A 19,964-nucleotide genomic window follows, 5' to 3' on the forward strand; every position below is an offset into this window, starting at 1 on the left:
ACCACCATATTTTGTGTAGCTGTCCTACAGTTATTCTCTGAGCGATAGCTGTGGTTTTTCACGCTACAAAATTGCTGAATTTATTTTAGTAATCGTTTTTGCCATGTGCTATTTGTATAAATACACGCATATCGAAAAATATTGAAGGTTAGTGGACATATATTTTTAACGTATTGTTCTGTAAGTGTGGTGTATTTCTTGTACATAGATGTGTTTGTTTACTTGTGTAATAAAGCATGTACCGTCCAAGTTCTCCTTGCCACACATCTCAAGCCATGCGATATTCCGATAATTTTGTGGCGTTAGAGAGTCTGACAAAGACTTGCGCCACACGTTATAATACTTCCAAAACGTCAGGAGCATAATATTGTGAGTTTTTGTTATGTCTGAAAACTTAGTTGCTGGATGGGAGGTATAATGATTTACATCTTTTTTATGAGTTCGAGGCGTGCGAGAAAAGTATGGAGACTGATTGTTGTCTAACAAACTTTCTCCTTTTCTTTCGAAACCTATGGCGTCGTTGTTCCCAGTCTTGGTAACAGAACTGTAAGACCTTGGCTGGTAGGGCCTTTAACATGAATGTTTTCCAGAGTTCCAAAATGATGTCCTTTTAAGAAGATTTCAATTTATGGAAAAGAAAAAAGTCACAAGGACTCACGTCAGGTGAATATGGGGGCTGTGAAACAACAGGAATTCATTTTGAGGTAAAAAATTTCACGATAGAACTGGCCCTGTGACATGGGCCGTTTTTTGATCCAGCATACACTTGTTTGCAAAGTCCGGCCTCACTCGATTCGCCCATTTCCCGGGCCATTCAAAGACATCTTTGTAAAACACTTGGTTCACAGTTTTTCCTGGATGAACAGTCTTACAAGAGCGCGTACACGTTCGACGTTTTCCTCGGTTTTTCAAGTTGAAGGTCTCCCTGAGCGGTGTTCATCTTCAATGAGTTGTTGGACTTCCAAAAATGATTTGTGCCTACGAAAAACTTGTGCTCTTGTTAAGAAATGTTCCCCATAGGCCTCTTTCAACTTTTCAGAGGACATACCCAAGAATTTCCCATGTTCAACACAAAACTTGATAGCATAAAGTTACTCTAAATTCTGCTATTCCATCTTCATCGCAGACAATAAAAATACAACTTCACTAATGCCAGTCTCAAAAATCACTGTATGGAGCTGAAACTTGATTCTAAGCATGTTGAAGGGATAAACACACTGGTCTTCACAAGACAGGGCACAGTCCAATACCTATTATGATCTAACAGGTAACTCCTCAGGTACAGTGACGTTTCCTCTATAGCGCATAATGTATTCAGGGTCTCCGTTCACTTGCACTGTCAATAAATCATGCAACTGTTGCACAGATTTGGTCCACGTCGTTGTCACATCGGTTACTGCTGCTACAACGGCAGGCTATCAACATTTAAGTGAGTTTGAACGCGATGTTATATTTGCTGCACGAGCGTGGGACACAGCATCTCCGAGGTAGCGATGAGGTGGGGATATTCCCGTATGACCATTTCGAGAGTGTACTGTTGTAACCTCCCCCTCACTTATCGACCTTAATGACAGTGAAAATTTAAACCGCGTGTACCTAATGGAAATTTGGGAAAAGCAATCGTCACCGAAGTTAATTTGTCGGTAAAGAGGGAGGAAAGGGTTACATCTAAATGAAAGGAAAAATGCAAATGAAACTGGTGGAAATTAATTTTGAAAAGGGGTAAAGTTAATAAAGAAAGTAAATGTGCGGCCGTTACGTCAACAATTAACCAGCGGTAATTAGATATCTGAGATTTGGGGAAAATTACGGTCGCCAGTCCTAAGGACAATTACTATAGTAACTGAAAAAGAAAGGTTATTACACATATAATTAGCACTAGAAGCGTGGCAACTGAAGGTTGACACGTGTAGTGTGAAAACTGAAAGTTTGTCAGAAGTACAAAATTGTTAAGGCTTTCGTGGCCACTTGTTGACAAACTGCCTATTGGCTTCTGTCTCGGGTTCTTCGGCCGACGTTCATCTAATGATTTTTCTGACGTTTCGCCAGCACGAGTGGCTGGCATTGTCAAAGCTTCACCCTCCATTGCCGGTGGTGAACTGCAGGCGAGCTCGCGGCCGCAGACTATATGTACCTGGCGCGCCAACGTCCGAGGGCTTCTCCGCGGTCACTTCCGGTGCGGTTCTCCTCTTAGGTTCGTATGAGCAGTTGCCAGCGGACTCGTGCGCATGCGCAGAGCTGAATTCGTGGATGAGCAGCGCTTTCTCCCGCTTTCTGGCTACTTGAAGTAGGGCTGTTTGGTGTACGAGCAGTAGCAGCAAGCTGCCAGACGCTACCCGGAAAAATGTTTCTGGCGCAGCCAAGCTGCCAGAATCGCGCATGCGCAGAGCTGCGTGAGTTGGAGTGGGGGCAGACTCCACGTGCGTGCGTGTTCACTGTCCATTCCCTTGCAAGCTATTGTGGCGATAGGTCTGCTCTCTTGCTATTACGCTTCATCATCGTGAATTGTAAGGTACGCATTTTATTTATTCTCATATGAAGTCACCTTTACTAGGAGTGTGAAGGACTTGGCTGAAACGTGAAATTTATTGATACTGTTTATTCCAGATGTCCAGCGAATCTGAGTCCGATTTTCTGTGGAGCGACGAGGAGCTGGAAATGTTACAACCTCAAAAGAGACAGAGGATTGAAAATTATGTGGAGAATGTGGTGCCACAATATAATGACAGGGAATTTGTAGAGCATTTTCGGGTGCGGCGTCACGTGGCAGATGACCTTTGCGAAAGGTTTAGAAATTCCAGATTCTACAATTATCAGGCAGGGGGAAATGGGAAACTGCTCCCACTGCAGCATATATTGATCTTTTTGTGGTTCGCGGGCCACGAAGCTGCAGGTTTCAGGGATGTAGCAGACAGATTTAACATCTGTATTTCTACTCTGCGATGCGTTATACAGAGAGTTACTAACTTCATTAGTGATTTGGGAAGAGAGGTTATAAAGTGGCCGTCCGCCGAAGAAAGAGCAGAGATTGAGGCTCATTTCCGGGGAAATGGATTGCCTGGTGCGATTGGGGCAATCGACGGTTCGCACATTAGGATTGATAGACCTCAGAAAGATCCCCAGTCCTATATGAATAGGAAGAATTATTTTTCCATTCAGCTTCAAGTAGTTTCTGATCATAATCGACGGATTAGGGACTTATTCGTCGGCTATCCGGGTTCTGTACACGACGGGAGGGTTTTCAGGACGTCCACACTCTACCACACACTCGAAGAAAAGTGTGGAGATTATCATATTCTGGGTGACAGTGCCTATCCCTGCACCAGAAATTTATTAACACCCTTTCGAAATACAGGGAATTTGTCCAGAGTGCAGTGCGATTTCAATATGGCACTCTCAAAAAACAGGTGCGTTGTGGAACATTGCTTTGGCCTGTTGAAGCAGCGTTTCAGACAGTTGTATCATCTGAAATTGAGGAGTGCTAGAGAGATGGCGCACTTCATCCGAGCGTGCTGTGTGCTACACAATCTCGCCGTGGAAGATAACTTGGAGCTAGAAGATAACGAAGGTACATACAGCAATAACTGCACATTTCATTGTTTTACTACATTTTCAATAATTTTGTAAACGCTACCGACATAAGCTGAATATACAAATAACTTCTAATTCTTTTGTGTGTATTTACGTATATGATCCTCACAGGTGAAGAAGATGATGCACCGGCTGAACGAGCAGTCGGCTTCTACAACAGGGATGACAGAAGTGGCATTGCGAAGAGAAATATGATTGCGGCACAGTTGCAAATGTAAAAGCAGCACCAGATGCCCCATCACCAACATATTACAACAAATGTAAGTGAAACCGTATCGGATAAAATTATACCTTCTGATTAACAGCTTTAGTTACTACAAATTTGACGGTTTGATGTTCAGTGTCTAAGAATTCCATTCATTCATTCTTTATTGATCAACAAATTTTGTGTTCAGAGAGTACTACATTATATGGCACAAGTCATACTTCTGAAGCATTTAAAAAATACACAACACCAAATAAATACACCTACACTTACACAATTGTATGGGAATTATAGATTACAGGATACAGTATTAGTACATTCAAAAGTTGTTTGAAATTAAGGTCAAAAAGGCCTAATTAAAATTTGTGTATAAATTTAAAATCAAATTCAGTACAGATAAGCATTACACAATGTATACAGTAGTTATGATTTGCTGGATAAATATAAGTACATACAAATAGATCAACTTTGACAGTTGTTTAGGCCATATTGAAATTTACATTTTGAAGGTAAATTATAGTAGAGAAAGATAAGTGTGCAAATATATTACATAAAAAAATAGCATTCAAAATAGTCATGTTACAAAAACAGTATTTTAATAATATTGACAAGCCTTATTTTAAAATGTGCTGGGTTTTTATGTTTAGTGGTAGATGATAATAAAGTTTAATCCCCATACATTTTACACTATCAGCTATATGCTGAAAGGAAAGGGTAAACTGTGTCAGCAAGTATTTCCCTCTAGTGTCTTGCTGGTGGTAGTCCAGATTCTGCTTCAGGCTGCCAATATTTAGCTTGGTAAAGCTTAGTATCTCCAATCTATACTGGCATGGAAGTGGAAGAATATCTAGTTTTTGGAATACTTGTTTACATGAGTCTCCCTGCTTTTTAAATAACACCATCCTGACAGCTTTATTTTGGACTCAGAACTGTGGCCACAGAGTGAGGCCATATGTTAGGATTTAGTGCAAGAGCATGGTAAACTGATATTAGGATATTTATACTCATCAGTTCCCTGACTGACAAAAGCATAACACATACTTTACTGAGGTAGCAGTACATTTGATTTTTATTACTTTTCCCCTCCAGATCATACCAGTGATGTGGATGTTAGGATGTATTGTCACGGACTACAAGCAGGAGATCAAGGTGAAGGAAGTCAACTGCAGGCCATGGAGGAAGAATAAAGGGCTGTCCAAGAATAATCAACAGCTGAGGCATATAAAGGGAAGTTTTTTATTTTTCATATAGACCATATTAGTTTTTGAGCTTTAATTGCATTTGTTTCTTGCCAAGTGAGATTGGTCGGTAATTTCACAGCATTTCTGTTTCTTGTGGAGAGGTATAACTTCAGCATATTTAAGCCAGCCCGGGAATGTTCCTGTAATAAGTGATTGATTACACAAATAACTTTAGATATGACTAAGCTCACATGAACACTCGTTTATTAACTTTGTTGATGTGTTATTGTAACCACTAGAATGGTTTGATTTCAAAGACATTGATTCTATTTCTTTGGGTGAAGTGTAAATTTCATTTCACTGAGATTGCTTGTGTACACTGGTCTCAGATATTCCATTGTTTATCAGGGTTTCATTTATTTTTTGAGCTACTTGTTCCTCCTCATTTCTCGTCCTACCTGTCTCTGATTTAACTGTATCCCATATTGTTTTTATTTTATTGCTGGATGTATTTATCTTTTCTTAATGCTGGTGTTTAGATTTCTGGATAACCTTCTTCAATGTTTTGCAGTAAATTTTGTAATGAGCTGTAAGGCTAATAACCCATTTACTACTGGTTTTGCAATGTGGCTTACTTGCCTAGAATTGGCTATAAATATATTGTCAGTGGCTGTCTTAGCACATTTGTATACCCTAGTTGGGAAATTTACAGTAGAAATTAAATTGAATGTCAATGTAACTGATTTCAGTGTTTTTCAGGACATGTATATTAAAATCACCAGCAACCACTAGTTCTTTGTGAGTTTTTTTAGATGTGTGATCATTAGCTACAATGTTAGGAAGAGTGCCTGGGACTCACACTAGGACATGTCACCCATAAACTAACTTACATGACTAATTACACAATGTTATGGATTTACATTTACTCACACCAAAATTAGTTGATGCAGTAGTTGTTCGAGTTTATTATTTTTATTAGTCGTAAAGCCCCCAACATGGAAGATGCTAAGTAAAGATGGTTCACTTCTGGTGCTTCTTATTCTTCTTGTTTGCCCACCAGGTCTTCATTCTTTGCGAGAATTCAGCTTTTCTTTCTTCGCTCCATTTTGTTCCAGTTCTCGGCGCTTTTGTCTCTGGTTTGACCTCCCATTTGTCAACTTTAAGTTTGAAATTGTTTCTTTTGTTCATGTCTTCAGTAGTAATGTTGGCTAATTCCAGATCTTTCTTTACATTTTTGATCCATTCTCCTCCATTAACAAGGGATGCTACGTATCTTACTATTTTTTTGTAAGTCTGTGATTGGGAAGTCTCATTATGTGGCTATAGAATTTTAGACGCCTCTTCCTCATGTCTATCTCTGTTAGAATATTCTTCAATTTTAGAATTTTTCTGTAATCTATACCCCTCTTTGGTCCATCTTGGTCCCAGAATTTTCCTAATGATTTTCCTTTCCTCTTTCTTCAGGTTTTCAATATCTGTTTTCCTTTTAAGTGTCAAGGTTTCGCTGGCATATAGCATTATTGGTTTAATTACCGACTTATGTTTAATTTTTGTATTTATAGATAGACATTTTTTATTGTAAATGTTTTGGACCAGCCCTAGACCCCTAAGAGCTTTTAATATTCTTTCTTGTTGTGAGTATTTTTCAGAAATTATCTCTCGTAAATATTTAAAGTATGGTACCCTCTTAATTTCTCCATATTTGGTTTGTAACTTAGAAATTTCTAGATTTGTTGTTGTAAACACCGTTTTCTCAAAAGATATTTGTAGGCCAACTTTTCCTGCACACTCTTTTAAGGTTTCTATCTGTTTGACTGCCATTTCACTAGAATCTGCCATTATTGCAAGATCGTCTGCGTAGGCTAAGTAGGGGATTTGTAGGTCATCTTTTTTGGTTCCCAGTGATATTGGTTTCCAGTACTTTTCTTTTTTGAGTTTTTTCCCATTCTGCCATGACTCTATCCAGAACTAAGTTAAATAACAGAGGTGATAATCCATCACCTTGTCTAACCCCAGTTTTTATCTCAAATGATTTCGAAAGTTTTCCCATGAATTTCACTTTGCATTTTGTATTTGTTAATGTCTGCTCTATGATGTTCCGTGTCTTCTTATCCAGTCCTTGTTCTTCAAGAATTTTAAATAGTGTGGGTCTGTGAATTGAATCATATGCCTTTTTAAAGTCGACAAAGACATATACTGTAGGCTTCCTTCGCATTTGTCTCATCCTTGTAATCAATTTCAAGTTTAAAATTTGTTCTGGACATGATCTGTTTGGTCTGAAACCAGCTTGGGAATCTGAGATTTTGGGTTCTAGCAGTTTTTGTGTTCTTTCAAGAAGACAAGCTGATAATATCTTGTATGTGACGGCAAGTATGGAGATTCCTCTATAGTTGTTCACATCCGATTTATCCCCTTTTTTATGTAACGGATGTATTAGGGCACATTTCCAATCTTCTGGTATTTCTTCAGTAACCCATATGTTTTGAATAATTTTAACTAGCTCATTTCTTGAGTTAGACCCTAGACTTTTGAGAAATTCGGCTACAATTCCATCTTCTCCTGATGCTTTGTTATTTTTGAGTTTGTTTATGTGTTTGATAATTTCTTCTTCAGTTGGCGGTACAGAGTCTTGCTGTTGCGGGGCTTTAGTGCTGGATATTGGAAGAGCTTCTGTTGGTTCTGGACAGTTTAGTAGCGTTTCAAAATATTTGGCTAATTCTTCAGTTTTCTTGGGTCGCTTAGTGCCAGATTCCCATCTGATTTCCGAAAACAGACATTTTGAGGGATATACCCTTTAATTTGGTTTGCAAAAGTTTTGTAGAATCCATGCGTATTATAATTTTTAAAATCTGCTGCTATTGATTCCAGTTGCTGAGTTACATACTTTCTCTTCTCTTGTCTAATAAGTTTATTTGAAAGTTTCCGTGTTTCTAAAAAGTTTTGAAGAGTTTTCTCATTTTTATTTGAACTGTACTTCGCAAAGGCTTCTGTACGAACTTGAATTGCCTTTTCGCATTCCATATTCCACCATGGATGTTTGTGCTTCTTCAGTGGTATTTGCTCCTTCGCTATTTTTGTGATTTTTTCCTTGAATGTTTCCCAGTTGTCTGCGGGAGAATTTTCCCATTTTTTAATTGTTTCTGATTCTGTTAGTTTTTGTAGGTCAAATTTTGGGATTGCTGGTGGAATTCTTGGTGTTTTCCTTCTTGGGGTGAATTGGACCCGAACTCTTGTGAGATAATGATCTGAGTCAATATTTGCACCTCTCCTAACCTGGATATCTCTGATCTCTTTTTGGAAGTTATATGAGATGGCCACATGGTCAATTTGAAATTCTCCCAATTGGCTTATAGGGGATCTCCAGGTCTTCTGTTTTCTTGGTTTCTTATTGAACGACGTTGAGCTGATTTTCATGTTGAATTGTTGACAAAGTTGGATTAGTCACATGCCATTTTTGTTGGTCAATTTGTGTGCTGGGTATAGCCCAACCGTCTTCCTGTATTTCTTTTCTCTGCCAATCTGTGCATTGAAATCTCCAAGAAGTATTTTGACATCATTCCTCGGTATCTTTGACATTTCAAGTTCTAATCGTTCCCAAAATTTATCCACATTGTCTAGGTCCTTTCTATTGTCAACGTTGCAGGGTGCGTGAACATTAATTAGGGTGTAATATTTATTCTTGTGTTTCAACCTAAGAAACATTAGTCTATTGCTGATAGTTTTTACAGATTTTACAAATTTAACTGAGGATTTTTCGACCATAAAGGCCATACCAAGCATGTTTGCCCCTTTACCAATTTTTCTGTCCGTTCCACTTTTGAAAATTCTGAAGCCATTGTAGTCAGTGATTTGATTATCAGGAAATCTGGTCTCTTGTACTGCTAGGATTTGGATTTTCTGCTTCTTTAATTCTTCTGTTAATGTGTATAATTTTCCGGTTTGTATTAGTGTCCGTATGTTTACTGTTCCAATGTAATCTTCATTTTTGGGAAGTTTTCCAGAGTGCTCCGATCCACTCACAAGTCGTGTAGGTCCGCTCTCCCCAGAATCCGATAGACCGGTTGCCACCTTTCTGCTAGGTGGGTGGATTTCACCACCTGGGGTACTTTTGTTATTACATACACGAACCGTGATTTTACTTGTAATTGTATTTTGGTCTGACATGTGCCAGTTGGTAGGATCAAGGTTGTGGAGCCTGTTTGAGTTTATTATAAATGATTTTACGAACCACATATGCTGTATTGTGTTAATCATTTCTTCAAATTGCATGCTTTGTCCTGTTTCCTTACTAAAGTCATTATGAGCTCAACATCTTGTCATGCAAATGATAGGGTGTTGGCTCATTGTTTTTACAGGCTGAAGCTGAGGGCATCAGATGTCGCGTCTGTGAAGAGCAAAGGAGGAGTAGTGATTATAAACTGTAATTTTGAACTGTGCATTTGGTGATTATAGTTTCAGTGTAATTGTGACTTGTCTTTGTGTTTGTAGTTAAATTGTAATTGTGAACTGTGCATTTGAGTATATTATAAATTTTAATTGTATATTGTAACATCCCACCCTCCTCTGCCATCCTGATCTGGGTCTTCCATGGTTTCCCCAGATAGTGTCAGGCGAATGCCAGGATGGGTCCCTAAGTCCATGGCAGTTGTTCCAATACCCTTTGTATGCTTATTTATAATACTGGAACAATTAAAGTGTTAAAAAAAATGAAACTCAGCTTTTTTAATTCATGTCATTTACCACCACTCAGTGACCTCATTTTATGCTTATAATCAGTATATTTTACAAATCAATGTTAAATGCCTATTTGCATTTGTTTTCCTGGTTTGACAATCAGTTAAACATTTTCTCAAAAGTAGTGTGCAAGTTGTTTGGACCATATAAGGAGTGTAACTGATCAGACTGCTACTTGTACCAAACCAAACTCTAGATACCACACCTGCTAAATGACAAACATTCGCACTTGAATGAAAATTAATTAAGGAGTCAAGGTAACTCATAGTATTACACATGCTGAGACATGTAAAGCATATTAACAAGAGAACTTTTCTGGCTTTCGGACAAATAATTTTTCAGAGCTAGAGTGTCTATGTACTCACGTAATGCTGCAAAAACTGACCAAAATAAGTAAAAATAGCTGGTAACAGTATGAAGTCCATGCACGGTTACAGCAGAACTTATTGGACATGTAGTCTTCAAGAGAAACGGGTCAATGCCATTTGTTGAGTCAAAGCATTCCACGCAGTAACGTGTGTGGTCTGTATAATGTTAATTTTTCAGGTCTGTCTTTCTTTTGAGGAATGAAATGGATCTCTGCACAGCAGCCATACTCTTGCTTTCATGGGGTGAATTATGCTGAGGTCCAGAAGTATAGGTGACTCGGGCAGTTTGCAAGGGAAAGAGCAAATGATGATGCGTTTGGATGTGCACATTAACTGTCAGTAATAAGAACAATGTCTCTCTGCTTCAACTTTACAATAAACTACTATATAGTAGGTCATTCGATTAATTTCAGAACTTTTTCCTGCTTGTCTATCACAGATTTCACTGAAATTTTATTGAACATTCACACATCTCCCATGACCACTGATAAAGTTTAACATTTGTCGCAGCAATAATGGCAGAGATACAGCCGCTCGCTTTACTCCATGTGCAGAGTAAATGTAAATTTCTGGTGAATTTGAGATGTTACCTTGGGCAAAATTTTGTTGATGAAATGAAATTAGGCCATCTTGTACCACTTTATGCATTCTCATAAGAACAATAATGAAAAGAATTTTACAAATCATATTCAGCCAGAAAATTGTAGGCAAAATTGCCCAGAAAATTTCAGAGTTTGGCTTTATATATATATCTTAGGGACTAAAGGTATGATGAACATGAAACTTGGTATGTAATCTAATAACACAAGGTTGTCAGGTATAAAGTTTTGTTTTTGTACCACTTTCCAGTATGGAATAAATTAAATGGAAAGTAGATTTGGTAAGTAGGTGAAAAATGTGGTCTTTTTGACCTGATTTTGCAAAAGAAATGTTCTATTACTCTTTCCAAACTGGACTCGTTAAAACACCATTGTTTTAACAAAAAAAGACCAAAAAAGTTTTTGCTTACCCAATGTGAGCTATCAATGCTAAATAATTTGAATCATGGACATGCAAATTGTGGCACGGAAGAAATATAAACTTTGAATTTTTACATCTCATAGAGTAAACACGTGCTGATCATGAAACTTAACATCCAATAGATCAGAATCAGGATGATTTGGGATACAAAATTTCAGTTACTTTTGTCTAATGATGTACAAATTCATCCACAAGATGATCTTTATGAAATGATTAAAATGGGATACATTCCACACTTCATTTATAAATTCAATTTTCTATTAAAGTGTCAAAACTAATGTCCTTCTAACCAATGTCTTTTAAGCCCCCCCCCCCCCTGCCCCCAGACAGTGGGATTAATTTTCATCCAGGCCTAATACTGCTCCGTAAATTGAGGCAAAGTAGCCAGAAAAACCATGCTGCGAATAAAGTTTTATCTTTGGCTTCTTATAGCTTACTGATTAAAGTAATCATAAAACATGAAACTTTAGACTCAACAACTTTGCAATGTAAGGTTACCCAGTATAAAATATCATTCACATACTTCTTTCGAAATTTCTAAAACATCAGTTCAAACTTGATGTTGTGGTCTTCAGTCCAGAGAAGGGTTTGATGCAGCTCTCCATGCTACTCTATCCTGTGCAAGCTTCTTCATCTCCCAATACGTACTGCAGCCCAGATCCTTCTGAATCTGTTTAGTGTATTCATCTCTTGGTCTCCCTCTACAATTTTTACCCTCCACGCTGCCCTCCAGTACTAAATTGGTGATCCCTTGATGCCTCAGAACATGTCCTACCAACTGATCCCTTCTTCTTGTCAAGTTGTGCCACAAGCTCCTCTTCTCCCCAATCCTATTCAATACTTCCTCATTAGTTACGTGATCTACCCATCTAATCTTCAGCATTCTTCTGTAGCACCACATTTCAAAGTCTTCTCTTCTTGTCCAAACTATTTATCGTCCATGTTTCACTTCCATACATGGCTACACTCCATACAAATACTTTCACAAACGACTTCCTGACATTTAAATCTATACTCGATGTTAACAAATTTCTCTTCTTCAGAAACGCTTTCCTTGCCATTGACAGTCTACATTTTATATCCTCTCTACTTCGACCATTATCAGTTACTTTGCTCCCCAAATAGCAAAACTCATTTACTACTTCAAGTGTCTCATTTCCTAATCTAATTCCCTCAGCATCGCCTGACTTAATTCGACTACATTCCATTATCCTCGTTTTGCTTTTGTTGATGTTCATCTTATATCCTCCTTTCAAGACACTGTCCATTCCGTTCAGCTGCTCTTCCAAGTCCTTTGCTGTCTCTGACAGAACTACAATGTCATCGGCGAACCTTAAAGTTTTTATTTCTTCTCCATGGTTTTTAATACCTACTCCGAATTTTTCTTTTGTTTCCTTTACTGCTTCCTCAATATACAGATTGAATAACACGGGGAGAGGCTACAACCCTGTCTCACTCCCTTCCCAACCACTGCTTCCCTTTCATGTCCCTTGACTCTTATAACTTCCACCTGGTTTCTTTACAAATTGTAAAAAGCCTTTCGCTCCCTGTATTTTACCCCTGCCACCTTCACAATTTGAAAGAGATTATTCCAGTCAACATTGTCAAAACCTTTCTCTATGTCTACAAATGCTAGGAACGTAGGTTTGGCTTTTTTTAATCTAGCTTCTAAGATAAGTCGTAGGGTCAGTATTGCCTCACATGTTCCCATATTTCTACAGAATCCAGACTGATCTTCCTTACCAGTTTTTCCATTTGTCGTCTGTACAGAATTCGCGCCAGTATTTTGCAGCCGTGACTTATTAAACTGACAGTTTGGTAATTTTCACATCTGTCAACACCTGATTTCTTTGGGATGGGAATTATTATATTCTTCTAGACGTCTGAGGGTATTTCGCCTGTCTCATACATTTTGTTCACCAGATGGTAGTTTTGTCAGGACTGGCTCTCCCAAGGCCATCAGTAGTTCTAATGGAATGTTGTCTACTCCTGGGGCCTTGTTTCGACTTAGGTCTTTCAGTGCTCTATCAATGTCTTCACGCAGTATCTTATCTCCCATTTCATCTTCATCTACATCCTCTTCCATTTCCTTAATATTGTCCTCAAGAACATCGCCCTTGTATAGTCCCTCTATATAGTCCTTCCACCTTTATGCTTTCCCTTCTTTGCTTAGAACTGGGTTTCCATCTGAGCCCTTGATATTGATACAAGTGGTTCTCTTTTCTCCAAAGGTCTCCTTAATTTTCCTGTAGGCAGTAGCTATCTTACCTGTCGATCTCATTTTTGAGACGTTTGTATTCCTTTTTGCCTGCTTCATTTACTGCATTTTTATATTTTCTCCTTTCATCAATGAAATTCAATATTTCTTCTGTCACCCGAGGATTTCTACTAGCCCTCGTCTTTTTACCTATTTGATCCTCTGCTGCCTTCACCACTTCATCCCTCAAAGCTATCCATTCTTCTTCTACCGTTAATCTTTCCCCCATTCTTGTCAATTGTTCCTTTATGCTCTTCCTGAAACTCTCTACAACCTCTGGTTTAGTCGGTTTATCCAGGTCCCATCTCCTCAAATCCCACCTTTTTGTAGTTTCTTGAGTTTTACTCTACAGTTCATAACCAATAGATTGTGGTCAGAGTCCACATCTGCCCCTGGAAATGTCTTACAATTTAAAACCTGGTTCCTAAATCTCTGTCTTGCCATTATATAATCTATCTGATATCTTCTAGTATCTCCAGGGTTCTTCCATGTATACAACCTTCTTTCATGAATTTTGAATCAAGTGTTAGCTGTGATTAAGTTATGCTCTGCGCAAAATTCTACCAGGCGGCTTCCTCTTTCAATTCTTAGCCCCAATCCATATTCACGTACTATGTTTCCTTCTCTCCCTTTTGCTACTCTCGAATTCCAATCACCATGACTATAGTTCAAACTTAATTTTTCTAAAAATTAAAATAAGTCACATTCAACTTGCTTTTAGAAAATTATGGACAAATTTGAGGGAATGAACCCAAATAACAGGCTAGATTTCAACAACCTGTTGACCATGTTCTGCTGTGTCTCATTGACGAGTGATATCTCACTGTATTGCATTGGTCCGTGATGACATTGTTTAGAGATAATGTCGTGATCATATCTCACATGCTGTCTACCATGGAAACGGCTGAAGCAAATAATCAGTAGTCTTGAGACAATGAACAGAGGATTTCAGGTTCTCAGCAAATGGCTTTTTAAATAGGCAGGTACCATACGGCTTTGGAACCTAAATTAAGAAAGCAGATTACAGGCTTGGGAATGTGGATGAAGAAACACACCCATGGCTGGTACTGCACAGCTATTGGGCATGACCCCTATGGTGATGAGTTTGCTGATTCATATTCCTGAAATGGTAGTGAAAGCCTCACCATGGACCTGCGCTATATTGTGAGCTGTTACTTATCAACTTAAAAATAAAAACGATGTACAACTCTCAAATTTGTTGCTCATTTTCAGGTATTGTTAGCATACATTGAAAAATCGAGCATGATTTTCTGGCTGCTTGAAAGCATGCTCTTTCTGACTGTGATTAGTTCGAAAACCGGTGTGGAAAACAAATTTTCTGGAAGCTAATTGAATGTGATATATTTTTGTAATTTTTACAAAAATTAAGTTTGAATTGGTTTTATAGAAATGTGGGTAGTAGTACATGAATGACATTTTATATTGGAAAACTTTATGTTCACAAGTTGTTGTTGTCCACAGCTTCATGTTTATCCAGCCGTTAATCAACAAAATATCAAAAACCGATCTTAAGACTTTATTCATAGTGCGATTTTTCCAGTTACTTTGCCCCAAATTTGTGTAGCATTGTTATCACATATTTGAAATTAAACCCATGAATCGGGGGAGGGGGCTCCTTCAAACATGTCTAGAATGAGACTAGTTTTGTAGCTTTAATAAAAACTGTGTTGGTAAAAGAAGTGTCAAATGAGTCCTATTTTCAGACCATTGGAAACTAGTAGATGAATGAAATGTTGCATTCCACATATTTTTGCTAGTGATCTATTGTGTATTAATTTTCATGTTCAACATGTGTGTACTCGGAGATATAAGAATCTGAAGTTTACATTTTTTTCACATTGCATTTCCTGTGTCCAACTTTGATTTAATTTATCTAGCATTGATAGCCCACATTGGATAATGAAATAAGTTTTATAGAACACAGTTTTTTGCAAATTCAGGTCCAAAACATTACATTCTGACCTCCTTACAAAATCTTCAACTTTTCACTTAATTTATTCAGCATTGGAAAAATGATACGTAAATGAAACTGTATATTTGAGAACCTTACATTGTTAGGCTACGAGATACCAAGTTTCACATTCATCATACCTTGAGTCGCTGAGTTATTAAAACTAAAACTCTGAATTTTTGGACAATTTTGCCTACGATTTTCTGGCTGAATATGGCTTGTCAAATTCATTTTATTATTATTATTATTTTTTTTAGATGAGATAATAAAGCTTGAAGACCATTTAATAACAGGTAGAAATTTCCTGAAGGTGCTCTGTATAGGGTTACTTTATAAAGGACCTATTACGAAATTGTATCTCTGTTGCACATGCTTCTAAGTGCTACTCTAAGAAAAATTTATTAATGTCAAGATTCTTAAATTTAAAACTGTCGCAACTCCTCCTTTCTCCATATTTTGTCTACAGAAGTAAGAGGCTAACTTCAATTCTGTAAGGTTTAACATGTCTACTATACCAGTGGTCACATGATGTTCAGAGAGGTAGTTTATATCAACTAGGTTCAATGACTCTAATCCATCAATGCACATAAGTAGTTCATTAATTTTACTTCTAAGCCCTCGAATATTTTGATGCACTAAAGATAGCTGGCATTTCACATTTACTGCGATGAAATTGGGTGGAAAAAAAATTATGCTGATTCCTGTAAATTTTTAACCAACATATATGTTTGCTGATCCAATGTGGCAGGATTATGCTGTTAGATTTCTTTCTGAAACTGAAGGTTTGTTTCAATCTTTATTTCTCTCAGAACTTGACTTCATTCTGTCCTACCTATCTGATATCCCTTGTTGAGAGCACTCATTATTTCATGGGAATAAAGAGCTACCTGTGTTGCAGAAGAATGTTTTCTGAATCCGTGTTGGTTATGTATCTGTCATTTTCTGCAAGGTGATTCATGTTATAGTACAGTATACGCTCCAAAATCCAACTGCAAATTTAGTTCAGTGATATGGGTCTGTAATTCAATGAGTTACTCCTATTTTCTTTCTTGAATATTGGTGTGACCTGTGCTGCTTTCCAGTCTGTAGGAACAGACCTTCCATCAAGTGAGAGGTTGTATATGATTTCTAAGAAAGGTGCTATTGTATCTGCATACTCGGAAAGGAACATGACTGGTATACCACCTGGACCAGAAGACTTGCCTTTAAATGATTTGAGTTGTTACGCAACACCTTAAATTATCTACTTTTGTCACTCATGCCAAAAGCTGTTCTGGTTTTGAATTCTGGAATATATAAATGTCATAGGAAAGTTGTCGTAGAATGTAAACGCTTAAGGATGAAAGAAGACCAGTAACACTGTAAAGCAGAAGTGTTGAGTTGTTGATATGCACACAGTGATCTGCAAATCTCCTATCACCCCCTCCCCTCCCTCCTCTGCTCTCCTGGTCCAGCAGGAGTTTAATTTGGTTAGAACATTGACTTCATAAAAAAGTACCCCTGTCTCTACTGACGACATCAATTTTTCAGGTATATTCAGATTTTGTGTGGTGTTCATATATTTAAAAATGTTTCATGTACTAGATGGGCTGTTCCAAGATGTTGCTGGTCATTCCTGAAGATCATTTTGCTGATATCAACCTTTGGCAGGCGAATTCAAGACAACAGCAACCAACTACCCTTCTACATCTGATCTACAGTGCTTGGTGATTGACCATGAAGTCTTCTCGTTCGCTCGGCAAAGAACTCGTTACTGCTATTACGCTCATATTCCCAAAAGGAAAGGAAACTATGCAACTGATATACTATGCTGTCCATTATATAATGTTGATTTGGAACACAAACATTGTACAGTTGTAAAACATGAACGATGTTTGACAGTCATACTAGAACTAAAAAATGCACTGACTGTGCATAAGTACCAGACTTTTCTGCGATATTTATTGGCATTGCTGCCAGTTTCACAAATGTCATCTTTTTCATAAACTTGGATAATTACTCGTTATTCAGATAATTTCATATCATTTAATGCACTGCTGTTGTGATGATCATGTAAAGAGTACAAATAATTCAGATGATGTAAAGGAAGTGTATTTTATGGAATTCACTGTCTGACATTCATATTTCAGTGTGATTGTAATGTCTGTATATTTTACGCTGTCCTTCACTGTATTATGAGAAATACTGATCATTGTTTGTAAAGTTCATTGACAGATTAATCTGTATTTCACTGTATAATTGTAATGTCTTTGTGCAAATAAACCTTATATAATCTGAATGTATATGTTGAGCATTCATTGTATTACGATGTAAAATCCTTTATCATTGTGATGCAATCTCTAGAGAAAGGCTTGTTGCTTACATAACTGAAGACTCGTAATTTTGGTGGGTTTGCATTCAGATGAAACTTAGTGATTCATAAATTATCAATGCCTGAAAAGAAATGCTTCAGTAAACTTTCATTGGTATTAGACATAAGTTTTCTGGATATGGTACAGCATCATAAGAAGGCTGCTGCAACCATGGCCAACACGTTGGTTATTCTCCAGCAGCAGTACTTTTATACATTATGACGCCATACCATACCCAGAAAGCTTTTATGTTGACTGGCTGGCCACGGAAGCCCAAGCACTTTCATTGATTTTCTTTACAAAGAATGTAGTGAACAGCTGTTGTACCACAGTTGTTGGAATCTGAATGTCGTTATTAATTTTATGTTAATAAATAATACACTACTGTATGAAGCACTTACAGGACACTCATTTTACTCATTCACTAATTATTTAGCTATATAGAATTTCTTGAAGCTTTTTACTTTCTCTGAATTTTTGTCTGTCCCCTTGTTTTTCGTCACTTGGTTATGTAAAACTACCATGTGCCTTACACTGCTCTGTTCTTTTGTTTTTAGTTTTATAATACTGAAGATATCAGCTAGTGAGACCGGATCGAGCAAGTGTCCCTGGTGATAACTTTATGTCTGATCAATGGAGTAGGGGGCTGTTGCAGTGATGGTTATTGAATGCTTCACATATTTGTTTATGGCTAGAGATTACACTATCTACATTAATATTATAGAGTAAGATTTGCATTTTTTCTTAAGTGTCATTGTTAACTCGCCACATTGCTACATTCATTGCTAAAGTAGAATATGAATAGCCAGTTGCAGTTTCTTGGCTTCACAGTGTTTACTCTGCATAATGACAATAACAACAAAGCTGTTCATAGCACACAGGGACACTAGCAGCACATTTGTGATAAGTCGACTCTTGGTCTGTGGTCCACATTTTCGATTTTACAACATTGTAATGTATTCACTCTCCAAATTGGTACTAATCCAAATCAGTCCTGGTATCCGTTTCTGAACTTAGCTGTAAAACAGGTAAAGAATATCAAAAGTATAGAAATGTGTTAGACATCTATTAATGTGTGTGTGTGTGTGTGTTGGATCATAATAGGTTTACACGTTTTTGATACGTTTAGTGCAATAACAAATCAGTAACACATGAGGGAAAAGTTACTGTAAAATTTACACATCTCACAACAGAAGTAGGTAAATTTTCAGCATTAACATACCAGTACAATCCCAAGGCTGCTGAAATGCCCAAACACGGCTTTAAATACAAACATTTTGTTCCTGCAAGTAAATCTACATTCGGTGTGTCATGTCAGTTGTCTGTAGGGATGGAACTGTATTTAACTATATGAAGTATTTTAAGCCAATAGCTTTTCCCTTATTTTACATTTTTGTCTTGGACAGGATGCAATAAAATTAGCTCGAGTACCGAAATTTCACACATCTACTCTGAAATATATACTACAGTGGTGCACTCATGAGTACATAATGTTTGAGATGTTGAGATTGTGAACCCATACCTGGTACTGCAGAATAGCAACTCTTTCCATGTGGATGACAATACATAGAAGGCAAATACCTCCTGGTGGTTTTGTAAAGGTGCAACAGCCCTACATCTTAATCTTTCACATATATCATTTTAACTACATTTTCAATCCATGTAATTCCCTTGAGCTTAGTTGGAGAATGATTAACTTTTCTCTCAATTTATAGTACCCATTCCATCCAAGATTTGTGTGACATTGATCATAGCCAGTCTACTGCCACTACATCCATTGCAGGTCAACATTTGATGCTCAACACATCACACAACATGCAAATATTAAATTGGTGGAAAGAACTATCCTACAACTTAAAACATTAACTGGGCTCACTCATGTGAGTGTGGGATTCTCAAAGGCAATTCACTTTCAATGGTGCTACATAACATATGTGACTGATGCAAAACTATTTTTTTAACCACTTGTCAGCAACAAGGTACAGTACTACTACCTACCCTGCCTTATAAATGTTAAGAGGACTTTTCCATGACAAACCATCCGATTACCAGTTCTGTTAAAAAATACATTTACTTCAAAGCTTCATTCTTGTTTTGAAAAGTGCTGGAACTGAACAAATGTTACCTCACCTAAATTTTCATCTTCAGCGTTGGAAAGGCATATAGTAACAACTATGAAGAACTATGTTTCTTGAGCCAATACATTTCAATAGCTGTTATTCAATGTATTTAATTGTTAAGGTCCCCAGGCTGACGTTTTTATTGCTGTCTCCTATTACTTGAAA

The sequence above is a fragment of the Schistocerca nitens genome, chromosome 7 (assembly GCF_023898315.1).
Source record: "Schistocerca nitens isolate TAMUIC-IGC-003100 chromosome 7, iqSchNite1.1, whole genome shotgun sequence".
Lineage (NCBI taxonomy): Eukaryota > Metazoa > Arthropoda > Insecta > Orthoptera > Acrididae > Schistocerca > Schistocerca nitens.